The sequence below is a fragment of the Xiphophorus couchianus genome, chromosome 20 (genome assembly GCF_001444195.1).
Source record: "Xiphophorus couchianus chromosome 20, X_couchianus-1.0, whole genome shotgun sequence".
NCBI classification, from domain to species: Eukaryota; Metazoa; Chordata; class Actinopteri; order Cyprinodontiformes; family Poeciliidae; genus Xiphophorus; species Xiphophorus couchianus.
The window spans coordinates 11010304-11023423 of NC_040247.1; the positions used below are offsets into that span (position 1 = coordinate 11010304).

At 36.4% G+C, this 13120-nt stretch overlaps 1 long non-coding RNA gene across 1 annotated transcript; it reads right to left on the reverse strand.

Moving 5' to 3' along the window:
• Window positions 1-12173: 12173 nt before the first annotated feature.
• Window positions 12174-13110, reverse strand: LOC114134959 (uncharacterized). The gene is made up of 2 exons (XR_003593496.1): window positions 13029-13110; window positions 12174-12549 (listed from the first exon to the last, which is right to left on the reverse strand). It is a non-coding gene; the product is annotated as an uncharacterized LOC114134959 (long non-coding RNA).
• Between the last annotated feature and the right edge of the window lie 10 nt (window positions 13111-13120).

Sequence of the window (13120 nt, forward strand, 5' to 3'; positions counted from 1 at the left end):
GAGCTGCAAAGATCCTTAGCTCAGGTGGAAGAATCTATTTACAGAAAAAATAATTGCAGAGTGTTACGGTCACTGACCTCTAGGGGCTCTCTTTATGAGAGAGCTTCTTCTTTGTGTTTCAGTTCCACCACAGGTGTAATGTGTTGGAGCTCGTCAGCCACCCCATAAAGAGCTCCAAACCTGAGATGTCAGGGCCCTTTTTCCCTGGGCCTTGATCTGGTGTGATCATGTCGGTGAACTGACTTTGTTTGAGACTTTGGATAATTTTGCTGTGAGCTTTTGTGTGAAGCTTCAAGTGGTTATAATTTTGTTTTTCTTCACCGTGGAAGCTGGTAGGGGTTCTCTGCCATTTTGTTTAACTGTTTTTCTCCTGTTTCTTGGTTAGCCAGGGAGTTCAGGTTTTGTACTTTATTTTCAGTTTCTCTTCTAGAAAGTGTTTTTATTTTATAATTAAAAGGGGGATGTTTTGTTTGTTGTTTTGGCCTTGGAGACCCTGAAGCTTAAAGCTTCCCTGTGCATGTTTATTGTGACTTAGTTTTTATGTTGAACTATCAATTAACTATCTTTTTTTCGACTGAATCCAACTGCTCCAGATATTTTATTTTGTGTTACATCCAGTGCCAGTATTTACCCTTGGTGGTCTTGGGGGGGGGGGTTGTAACACAGAGCAACCAATGCACTTCACAAGGTTGAAGAAGAAAGTCATTGTTAAATGAATCTATATGTACGCTTATAGATGGCTAAAAAAAACTGATGCTGCAAAATATTCTGAACTCATGCTGTGGGGATGCTTTTCTTTACCTGGTACTGGGAAGCTCATCAGAGCTGACACTAAGATAACTGGAGTTAAATACAAAAAAAATTGATATACAACATCATTTTTTCCATTTCAAAATAATGCACAATTTTCTATCTATCAAATAAAATCCTGACAAAATGAGAGGATGTTTGTGGTTGCAACTTGATAAGATGAAAAAACTAAGTGGATTAAATACTTTTTGAAGGATCTGCATTTTTCTACCAGATTTATAAACCTTTCAATTGAACTAAAACAGAAGCAATGATAAGAAAGAAAGTCAAGAAAGCACTGATTGTATTGCATAAGAAGAGACCGGTACAGCTGACGCTCTCTGAAAGCTTCTGACTCTTCTGCTGCAACATTTACACTTCCCAGGCTGCATGGTTCCAATTTAGGGCTTCTAATAGGCTGTAGTTGAGGTCAATTTATATAAAACGTCCCCGGGCCGACTTTGTCATCAGGGACCAATATGTTTATGGTGGTCTGAAGTGGGCGCATGGTCCAGTCCACAGGATAAAAGGCAAACATGGGGAACGGGGAATGGGTTGGGTGTGTCAGACCAGCAAATGAGGGTGGGGTTAGGGGGAGGGGGTTAAGAAGATGGTCAGTGGCTTTTGAAAACCATCCTCTGCTACTGGTAGTTTCTGTCTGTCTAAAATACACTCCTGGTGGTGGCATAATGTAGCCTTGGCTTTATTTTTACTTCTTTTATTTAGAAAGCCAGGAAACATTACGTGTTGCTTCAAACAAGGTCATAAAAAGAAAAATATACACGCAGTGACACACAGAGGCCAAAGCAGAAACTGGACAATCTGTTCCATATGTTCTTTACCCACAGATCCCCATTTACTCCATTTAGAAAATCAAATCACTGCAGACTTAATAAGACTGAAAATAGTTATTCCATAGGCTCCCACAAGAAACACCTGTTAAAGCCATCACACATCTCATTTCCAGTCTAACAAGAAGAGGAAACTTTAAAACATTTTCTCATGCTGTGTTTGGTTTAACTCTCAGACTTGATGAGTTATGCAAACTTACTCTAAATGAGTCACTCCTACTTGGAGGGGGATTGCAGACTTTAATCATTTTTTTACAATGCCTTTGAAACAAATATATATATATATATATATATATATATAATAAAAAAAATTTCACATCCTTGCTACAAATGTATTCTATAGACATTATTTGATTATTTGAGGCAGGCAAACAAACAGTGGTGCACAACTGAAAGAAAAGGTTAAATGTTTTACTTAAAAATCTCAGAAAAGTGTGGAGAGCACATATTTTTAGCTCCCTTAAGTCAATGGTTTTATAGAACCACATTTATTGGTGATTACAGCTGAAAAGGTTTTTAGCGTTAGTCTAAGATCATTCTCAATCAGTTTGCATGGAGGTTGTCTGGGCATTGTTATTCAACCTTTACCACAAATTTTCATTTGGATTTAGGTGTAGAGTTTGACTGGGATATGCTAGCCCATAAATATCCCCATGCATCTTCCTATCAACTCAGACCTGCTTCCCAATTATGAGTTCATAAAGGGCGTTAATTATGAGGTTGAGCAAAAAGCTGTCATCTCGTACAATTCTATGTTTTTAGCTTGTTGTTTCATTTTATAACAGCCCTCTAACAGGTTTGTCATTAAATATTTACCTCCATCCATTCTTCCATCAACTTTGACTAGGTTATCTCTGTCCCTACTGAATCATGCCTTCAGAGTGATGCTTGGACCAAAGATTTTTCTAATTAAATTGTGTTTTGAGAATGATGCACAAGTTTCTGATCATAAAACATTCATCCTCAGGTTTGGTGTATTTCCTGTATGAGATGTGGCCACCTGCCAGCAGAGCTTCTTATTGCTTTCTTTCAACAACGACTTTCTTCGTACAGAAAAGGCCAGACTTATTAAGTGCATGAACACTTTTTTTCCAAATGAGCTGTGGATTTCTGCAGCTCCTGAAGATTAACCCTAGTTTTGTTAATGCTTGTTGGGTTAATGCTTTCATTAGTTGCCAGGATTTATATTTTTGGTGGATGGTCATGTCTTGGAAGGTCTGAAGTTGTACCATATCATTCTGTTTTTTAATTAAGATTCAGAGTTTGGAACGACTTATTTTACAGCTTAAATCTGCTATAAAACTAATACATAGCTTTATTTCTAACCTGTTTGTTTCTTGATTTTCATGATGCTGATTCACTGACTAATGTTCTCTAAACAAAACTCTGAGGCCTTTAGAGAACAGCCTGGTTAGGGGTACTAGAATAAAGGGGTTAAATACAAATGCATGCCATACTTTTATTATTCTTTACTTATTTTTATTAGTAAGAACTGTTGAAAACTATGCATCATTTTACTGCTACTGGTCTATCTGAAATACAACAAGCTGAAAAAGTAAACTAATGGTGATTAAAGCATCTTTTCCTCCTATTATCAGATCCACACTGCCTTGTCAAGTAAAACAACTGACTGTGATTTGACATAGCCACAGGCACAGGCACTTGTGCATTCATGGTAGGAGGGGGAACACGAGGAGCACGGGACAGGACAAAAGCACAGGTGTCTGCAGGTGTGACTGAGCCTCTGTGACAGGGAATTTGAAGGGAAACAGATAAAGACTGTCATCATGCCCCAGGGCTCAACAGCATGGCTATAAAAAAACAAGGTAATGCTTTGTTTTGTGCCAGAGAGGTAAAGGTAAAGTGACCAGAGTGAACCATAACATGACCCAGAGACCAGATGGGTTCAGGTCAAAGGAGACAAAGGTTGAAGAGGAAAACAAAAGAGATTAAAAAGGCCAAAAGGTGAGGAGGCAATGTTATCTTCCAGGTGTACATTAATGTTTTTCTTATCATTTTAGCCATTGTTTACATTTCTGGATAGGAAGTAGAAGCACATTAAATAGTCTGTTTTTCCGTATCCTGCTATATACTTGCTAAAGTTTTTCAGTCTCATGTTTCCACATTGGTCAGATCTCTTCAGTTCTTATCATGAGCACAAACTTTAATGCAGTATATTATGTTATATACCTGCATAGCTGTGACGTGGAATGAAATGGTTTCCAGATTTTTTATGAATAACAAATTCAGGCACTTCTAGTCAGAGAAACCATAAAACAATTGCCTTTCAAAGTCTCCTATTTGGTTAACAGAATCCACTTGTGCAATGAGACCATTACCAGAGAAAGCAGCCCAGAGCCCAATTGCAAGTCTAGGCCAAACACACAGATGCATTTGTGTGTATACGTTCGACATGCACACAAATGCATGCATGCCAATCTTTTCAAATTTTATTACAAGGTAAAACATTTAATAATCTCCTTTCTTCCACAATAATGTACTACGCTGTGTTGGTCTACCACATGAAATCCTACAATACTGGTTTACACTACTGCCAGGTACCATACTCCTTCTCCCCCAACAAATTAAATTACAAATAAATACAGTATTTGTCAAATTTCATTCATCTTCACTTTTTAATCAAAGACACAAGTTCATGTCTTGCATCATCATGCTTGGAGTGCTTTTCATACTTGCTGCTCTAATTGTATCCTTTTATGACATTTAATAGCCCCTAAGAACTGCCCTTGAAGTTTAAAGGGGATCCTCCTTTGCTGCCCAAAGCACCAAACCCTACACCAAAATGAGACCATTTTGTTTATAGGTACTGTGTGAGGGTTGTGGGTGACTCTATGCCCCTTTATAAGATAATGTGCTTCCCATTTAATGGCATCCGGATGACAAATTGTTTCCAGGGCAAAATTAGGTTAAGAAAATAGCCTGTGTGACACGTAAAGGCATATTTCGTCTCCTGAAGAGGTCTGACATCCATAATTTCCTTTATGCGCAGCAGTAGGTTCTTTTAAGATTCTTTGAAAAACTACATTTCCTCCAAAGACTTCTACATTGATAATTGTGTGCTTTGTTTTTTTTGGGGGGGGGGGGTTCTCTATTGATGCAGATAACTTTTAGCCGCAATGGAAATTTCTGTCCTTTAAGAGACTGGTGGTCTAATATCTCTTGAAATTGGATTTGGAAGCCAACTCAGAAAACTATTAAAGTACTGACATACTTAAATAGCGTTCCTTCCCTTTTTCAAAAAACTACATCACAGTCCTTTTCTTGCTTGTCCTTTTTTATTACTTGAGTTGAAACTACTAACGGGACAAGATTTAAGAGCCAATGTACAGGGGGAGAGTGATGGAGGTGCAAAAACACAATGTCCTCAGGAAAAAAGGTACTAATAAAAAAACACTAGGGAGTCCAGCAACCCAATGATTCAGTGGCGAGTAAGAAAAAAAAGAGCTCAGTCAGGCAGCAAATGATTTTGAATACAGATCAAGTGATGAGGAAACAGAAGAAGTTAACCGGGCAGGAAGGAGTGAGACAAAATGGAGAAAAAGAAGTGAGTGATTTGGGTTGGAAGCCGGAGCAGGGAGCCGGGGTTGGCAGGGTTTTGGTGGAGGAGTGTGGTGGTTCAGAAGTCCTCCAGCACGAGGCGCCAGTGTGTCCGGTGGGGGCCCTGACCATGAGCTGCCTCACCCCCCAGAGCCACGGCCACAACGCCCCCCTCCCACTCTTCACCCGTCCAACCCAAATCCCACTGGCAGTCAGAGCTTCACTGAAGCTGCTGCATGTTTATTTAATATTTTCAAGAAATTGAAATATCTTTGTGGGTTTTCTCACACACACACACAGACGCACTTACACACAATTACACATCCCTCACACACATTACCACCACAATATATAAATAAATAAAAGGAGAGCAATAATGTTCTCTTGATCTGTGGCCAAGGAAAGAGTTGGAGAAAATCTTTTTCGAATGGTGTTTTCAGAAACGTGGAGGGAGGAGCGTGAATGTTTTACACTTTGTGTTGCCGGAGCAGGCATCGTGTCTCAGTCTGACTCTCCCACAAAGGAAACAGGGCTTTAACAAAATGCCTGACAAACAAAAAATAGTTTCCATGTGACAAAAGCACAGAAATACATTCAAATCTAAGAGCCAGGATGATGTAGATTTTATATTAAAAAAGGAAGAAGTATGTGTGGTCTGCTGAATGAGAACATGAGGTGTTAAATGAATACATTTGCATGCCAGTTCTTCACTGTGTGTGTGAGTGAGCGCATGACGGCATGCACACACACAAACATCAGAGGCCAATTCCTTCAGACAGAAATCCCTTAACAGCCACGATTTTGGTCTCCATTCTGTACCCCTTTCTGTCTCCTCTCCCCTCAACAGCCACCAACCAGCGCTGCTGCCAAAAATAACACAGGAGCGCCACTCGAACCCGCGCCTCACCACAGAGCAGCCTGGCCGCAAGAGGGGGATCAAAAAACACACAAAAAAGGAAACACATCATATTGTGGAAGGAGGATGGAGGGGGTGAGGGGTATTCACCCAGCCCTGTGCTTGAAGATCTACTGATGATCTGGGCAACCAAAGAACCACACGTGCTGTGCCTTGCAGTATGCATATCTCCTGCATTGTTTTTTTTTTTTTTTTTTCACATTTTGTCCCATTACAACCAGAAATATCAGTATGGTGTAGTGGGATTTTATGTGACAGACCAAGACAAAGTAAAGCATAAAGTCATGAAGAGGAAGAAAGATAAGTAGTTTTTAAAACTTTTTTTATGAAAATCTGATGAGTGTGATGTGCATTTGAATTCAGCCCCCTCTATTTTGATACTCCCAAATCAAATGAAACCACTTTCCTTCAGAAGTCACTTAATTTGTAAACTGAGTCCAGATGTGTGTAATTTAAATGTAGTATAAATATAGTTATTTTCTGAAGTCCTCCCTCATAGGTTTGTCAGAGAAGATAAGGGAGCAAACAGCATCAAGAAGACCAAGTACAGCAGACAACTCTCAAAAAGCACTGATCAATCCATCAACCAAAGCATACAAAAATACAGTACACCCGCAAAGCAAAAGGCCTGTGGAAACACTGCAGAGATCCACAGCCCAGGTTATACATACCAACAGGATACCCATCTATCCCACTCTCCACAAATCTGACTTTTATGAAAGAATTAAGACAGACATTTTTTTTAACAAATGCCACAAAGCATTTAGGGGACAGAGCCAACACATCGAAGAAAGACTACATGACAACAAAATGAATTTCTTTGGATGAATGTCATCAGATGTACATGATTACTACTGTTCAGCATCGTGGGGGCAGCTGGAGGAGCTTAAACCAGAAGAAACACTGTTTGAAGCTACAATTAAATTGTTTAGATCAAAGAATGTTCATGAGTTACAAAGGTGTCATTGAAGTCCAGACATAAATTCAAATAAGAATCTGTTGCAAAACCTCAAGTTTTATGTCCATAGATGTGCCTTCCAATCTGACTGTGCTTCAGCTGTTTTATGATAAATAAAAATGGGCATCACTGTTTTTGTCTTTAGTATTTCCCAAACTTACAGAAAATACATGAACAAAAGGGGAGGTGGTGCACACATATCACATGTAAATAATTCAAATTAAAAAACAAATGGAATTGCACAAATTCAGGACATTTTACCACAATAATTTTTTTTTTCACTTTAGCTAAGGCTAGAGCATTTACGTTTAACTATTTCCTTGTAATACCTTTTCGGACCACCAAACATAAAATATTAAAAATGGGCAAAGGTGGGAGGGACGTACTCCAAAACCTGAGATAATAGTTAACTTGATACATATTCCACTTCACAATTATCTTTGTGTTGCTCTATCACATAAAATTCTAATAGCATGCATTGACATTTGTCGCTGTAACTTGAGAAAACGTGAAAAAGTTCAAGGAATATTAACACTTTTGAAAAACTCTAATGCCAAGATGAGCCTAAGAAACGTGTGTCCGGATGTGAGTGCAATTTCTATGAAAATCATCATAACTGCTAAGGTGGCATTTAAACGTCTGATCTCATTCAGACAACGATTTAATCACCAGATCCATAAAGCACTTACACTATCATGTTATAGGTCAATAAATTAGAGCATTCAGCTGACAAGTGAAGTCACATCAGTACTGAAGCTCAGAGTAATGAGTAGGAGGGATAAACTCTGGTCACAGCTGCTCGTTGTTGGTTTGGGGGTTCAAATGGGAGACAGCTTCATAACTGCCATGGCCAGTTCTCCTCATGTTGGCAAAATGTGCTTATCCACACTGACATATTGATGCCAGTGGATAAAGCCATCAAAATCCCTGCTCTGCTTCAGAGGTGGCCAGCAGGGTTTTACAAGCGAGTCATCATGGGATTAATCGTCAAGCCGCAGGAATAAAAGTAACTCGTAGGAAGATGGAAAATGGAACTGCAATATTTTATGGAAGTGCTGCTACATTCATCGGAAAGGTTGTGGGCCCAAAAGGATTTAACTGGTTGGTATGATTCCTTTTACTGACGCAAAAAGATCCAAACTAAACAGAAACTTGGCATAAATTGGTAGCACTGTCAGCCTTTAAAGCTATCTAAATTCATTAGGAATAAATATTGCCATCATGAGAGCAAAGAATCTTCCCATTCACGTCACATTGCAAACGTATGTGCTCAGTTCAGCTGTCTTTTTAAATGAATATCATGTGAAACAGCTTTATTATTTCATTTATTTTCTTCTGCTATTTTATTGCTACACTGAACAACTTTATTGTTTAGATTTAACATTTGGTTTTCTTCTGGATTAAACAGGTAAACAACTTTATCAGAGAAAGCTGGTGACAAGTGAAGACTTCACAATTCATACAATAAAATCTATTAGGAAAGTATTTGTGAGCATAGTACCAGTAGGATTACAGTTGGATTTTGTTTACGGTATTTAGTTTCATACACTGGCAGCACATTGGTAATAAATTACCAGAAATAAAGTAATGTTGTTAATAAGTAATAGAGAATTCCATATGTATTTTTCACTTTTCACAGGTAGTCATAAAGTCCTAACTAAGAAAGAAAAAAAACAAATCTAAAGTACAAGATGTCACAGGAAGCAGTTGCCAAAACCCCAAACATCCAAAATGAATTATGTTCAAATTAAAGCATAAATAAAAAGCCACGTTTTCAATCATCTATTCCTTTATTTTTTCATTGAATGAATGGAATCTTAGCTGAAAAGCAAGAAAGATGATGACTAACAGAGTTTTGGTACTGCTGCCTGATAGCATTGAGAAGTATTTGCCTTGTTACGGATATATTTTATTTCCTTTTTTCTCAAACCTAAAAATATGAGATCACCAAACTAACGGGATAAAGTCAAATCAATCTGTCCCTATGTATAAATGTAATTACCCCCTGAACCTCAAAACAGCTGATGCTATCAGCTATTTGTGATAACGAGCAATGAGTCTTTTCTGTCAGTGTGAATACATTTTGGTCCCTTTTTGTTTCAGAATAGTAATTCAGTTACACTGGATGGTTTTTGAGAATAAAAAGCCTGTTTAAGGTCACGCCACAGGTTACCAACCGAGTCTGATGCTGAACATTGGGGTACCGAACATGATAGTTACATGGAATCAGACATGATCTGATCTGCAACAAAGCTAAATATTCCAGACAATCAACCAACTTATTAAGTGTATTAATTACTGTGGTGGACTGTAAAAGAGACAAATAAAAGGTCAAACAAATCTACGATTGTGTACTCTTCAGAGTTCATTGATATTGTGAAATCAAATGTTACTTTGAATTAAACTTCTTCCTAATTCTTCTATTGTTATTGGTTTTTTGTTTCAAACAAATACCAAGATGAGACCTTTTTCAGGAGACAAGTGAAGCAATTGCACAACAACAAAAAACAAAAAGAGATCATAATTTTTGAAGCAACAATTCGCTAGAGTTTAAAACTAATTATCTAACTTCCTGCAATAACTAGCTGTACTGCAGAGCTGCCAATTATGTGCATGTAATCAAGAACACTAAAAAGCTATTTAGTGTAAGCTGTGCTGACATGTATGTATTCTATAACTAACAATTTTATTTTCATTTTAAAAAATTCATCCACATTTTTAACACTATTGTGCCCTTTTCATTTATATATACCTATCATATTTCCTGACAATATATATTCTGATGAGAAAAAATACCATACTTCCAGTACAAGAAATCTGACCACTGAAGTTTTTCTAATGTTTCTGCACAGATAGTTTAGAATTCTATTTTATCATGTATTTCATTGTATTTTGCTTTTTCAAGCAAAAAAAAAAAAAAAAAACAAACAAAAGGAGCCAAATAACCTTAAAAATTTGGTTTTCAGCAGAGATTGGACATATTGCCTTGGAGACGGCAGGTGTTAGACAAATTAAAGATATTTACGTTCACAAAGACTAATGAAAAAAGTTGAAAGATAGGCGGCTGAATGTCTCCCTCTGCTGGTTAAAATCTAGCACATCAATTACAGTAAGAACATTTTTAAGCAAATAAATTTTAAACTTGGAGGCATTTTTACAAACTGAACAATATAGGAAAAACTTTTTAAATAAAATAAAGTAAAACAGTAACATATTCCTTTGCTTCTCAAGTCAAGGTTTCACCCTAATAAACAACCATCAAGCTCTTTTATGGCTTTTGAAAAACAGATATCTTGCCAAATTCTGCATAGTGGAGTTTAAATATTTAAACAGACTATTTAATAAATTAGCTTCGCTGTAGGTCTATTCATAATGCTCTCCACAATTACTGGAAGAGATGAGTGTGGTAAACACATCAAAATGACTTTGGAATAATGAGTCAGGCTAACAGGCTACAGTTTCTGGAAAAATCGTGATTTTTGCCACAGCAAGTCTTAATTACAAAATTAAGTGACAGTGTTTGTTGTAGAGTCAGTCCATTTAGAGAATGTATGATTCAAATAAATTACAAAAATAAAAATAAATAGTACCATCACGGTTGCATGCAAACATCTAACCTCAAATCCACATGGGCATTTCTCTGCTTTTTCTCTCTGGTTTCTTTTAATCGTTCTACCTGATTATGAGAGCATGTTGAGGAAATTGTGTTAAGAAATGACAAAAAAAAGAGTGAGGGTTTAAGATACATAGGAAACAGTGATTTTAGGAATAACAAAAACAAGAAATGTCCTGAATCAGGGCTTGAGAGAAGCATAATCCATATCCATTCATCTGTTTATCCATCTATTGTCTGTATCTGACCGAATTAGAACAGAAAATAGTAGAATAGAATACACAGAAATAAAAAATAACAAACAAAATAGAAAAATAAATTCCAATTACTGTAATTAAGTCAAAAGATATGCATAAATTGTGCCTATGTTTTGTTTTAAGTTAGCTTAATTTGTACAAAGCAAGTCTTTTTAGACAAGAAATAGGCCAAATATGTTACATTTTAAAAGAATGAAGATATAGAGAAGCTTTACTGTATAAATATCTGGTAAATGTGGTGACAAATATTCCTCACAAATGTATGTAATACTGCTTTAATTTTTTGATGGGAACACTGGTTATAAAATACTTACTAGATATGGGAATAGACAAAAAATTTACTCAAGTAGCATTACTTCAACATATATTACTCAATTAAAATGTTCTGAAGTACTAAGTATCTTTTTGATCAAAACATAAATTTAAAGCCTTACAATGCAAATAAATAATGTGTTTATAAAAATATCAAATTCAGGCAGAAGAAATACTTTTCTACATTATTTTTAACTATACATTGAGGAACCAACATGTTAGAGCAGCATATAAACTCTCAGTGACAATATCTGCTGAGCAGACAGACAATAACATTAAAACAATAAGGCTTGTTTAAAAACAGCAAGCCTAACTTTAACATAAACTGCAGGAGTGTGTTTGTGTCTGGTGCATTTTTGGTTAAAACAAATGTATTATTCATTCAGTTAAGTTAGTCGTGGTTGGTAGGGTAAACCATAGACTTGAATACGCAGACGCCTCATGGAACGGGTCGGCCCATTGCTGCGATACAGCTCCCACCATATTGAATGTGGGTTATTTGCCAGTAAGCTAATACAAGTAAATGGGCCGAACTTCATAAAGTGCCGTTCTACAAAGTATTTTAAGTTAATACCTGTCATTGACACATTCTCTCACACACACTAATACATTTGGTAATCAAAGAAAGCACTAAAGACAGCTTTTCTAACTTTTGATGTGATTATTTAATTGTTTTGGGGGATTTCTGATTAAAGAGCACAATGTTTTTATTTGAAAGAAATTATTCTGATAAATATTTTTTATATTAACATCGATGAACAGACACACACTTTTACAAGGACATATTTACATAATTCCGTAATATAATGTACATTTAACGTTTCAAAATATGAAGAAAAAAAAATTTCCTTTTATTTTTTGACATTTTATTGTAAAGACAATAAACTTTGATTGTGTCATTGTAAAACATTAGCTACACATTTTATTTTTTTACTTTTTTGCAGAAAAACATTTTACACAACAAGTAAACTCTGCTATGGACAGCATAGACAAAGGGTGAAAATATTCTAACAGAGTAAATTATTTTTATTTCATTACATAAGCTCTCTTAATAAACTAACACTTCAGATTGAGATATTTCTCTTTAGAGTACACAAAAAGTGAAAGAATAAAAGTGTGCAATAAAACACATTTATTTATTTTTATTATACTACAATTTCCCTGAGGGTAAATCCCAAGGGAATGAATATAGTTTCTATCTATCTATACTGGGAACACTGGCCACAGGCAGGGCTTCAGTCTGCTGGTCAAACTGGGAGAAGTCAAGTGAGTTCTGAGACGTCCTGGTACTCAGGCTAAAGCCAAGGATAAAAGAGAAATTATCCAAAAGTGTAATAGAAAATACATATCTGAATCCTTCACATTCAAAAAGAGCATATTTTCAGCATGTTGGGGCTCGTAGCATCTTTATAGTTAAATACCAACATTGTGAAGCTGAGCTGTGAAACACAAGAACAGCAGCTCCAGCTCTGATCCTGACTTACAAAATCCCCTGATCTTTAATGCACTTTCCCTCTAACAGAGGTTTCTCATCAGCTCTCTCATTAGAAAACAGTATGAAAACGTTAGCTACGCTTTTCTTTAAAAAGAAAGAAAACTTTCTTTTTACTCAGTTACATCAAAATGTAACTGAGTAAATGTAACTAGTTACTACTCACCTCAGATGGTTTCTGTTATATAGGCTGCACTTTAAATTCATACATAATATGTTTCACATTTGTTAAACTGTTTTTGTTTTTGTTGTTTGTTCAAAGTATGTAGATATGTTACCTACCATCTGGTGGGAAGGTTGGAATAAAAGCTCAACTTCGAACGCTTTTGGGTCAATCGGGAGTCGATTTTCACAAGGCGTCACGAACTACGTCA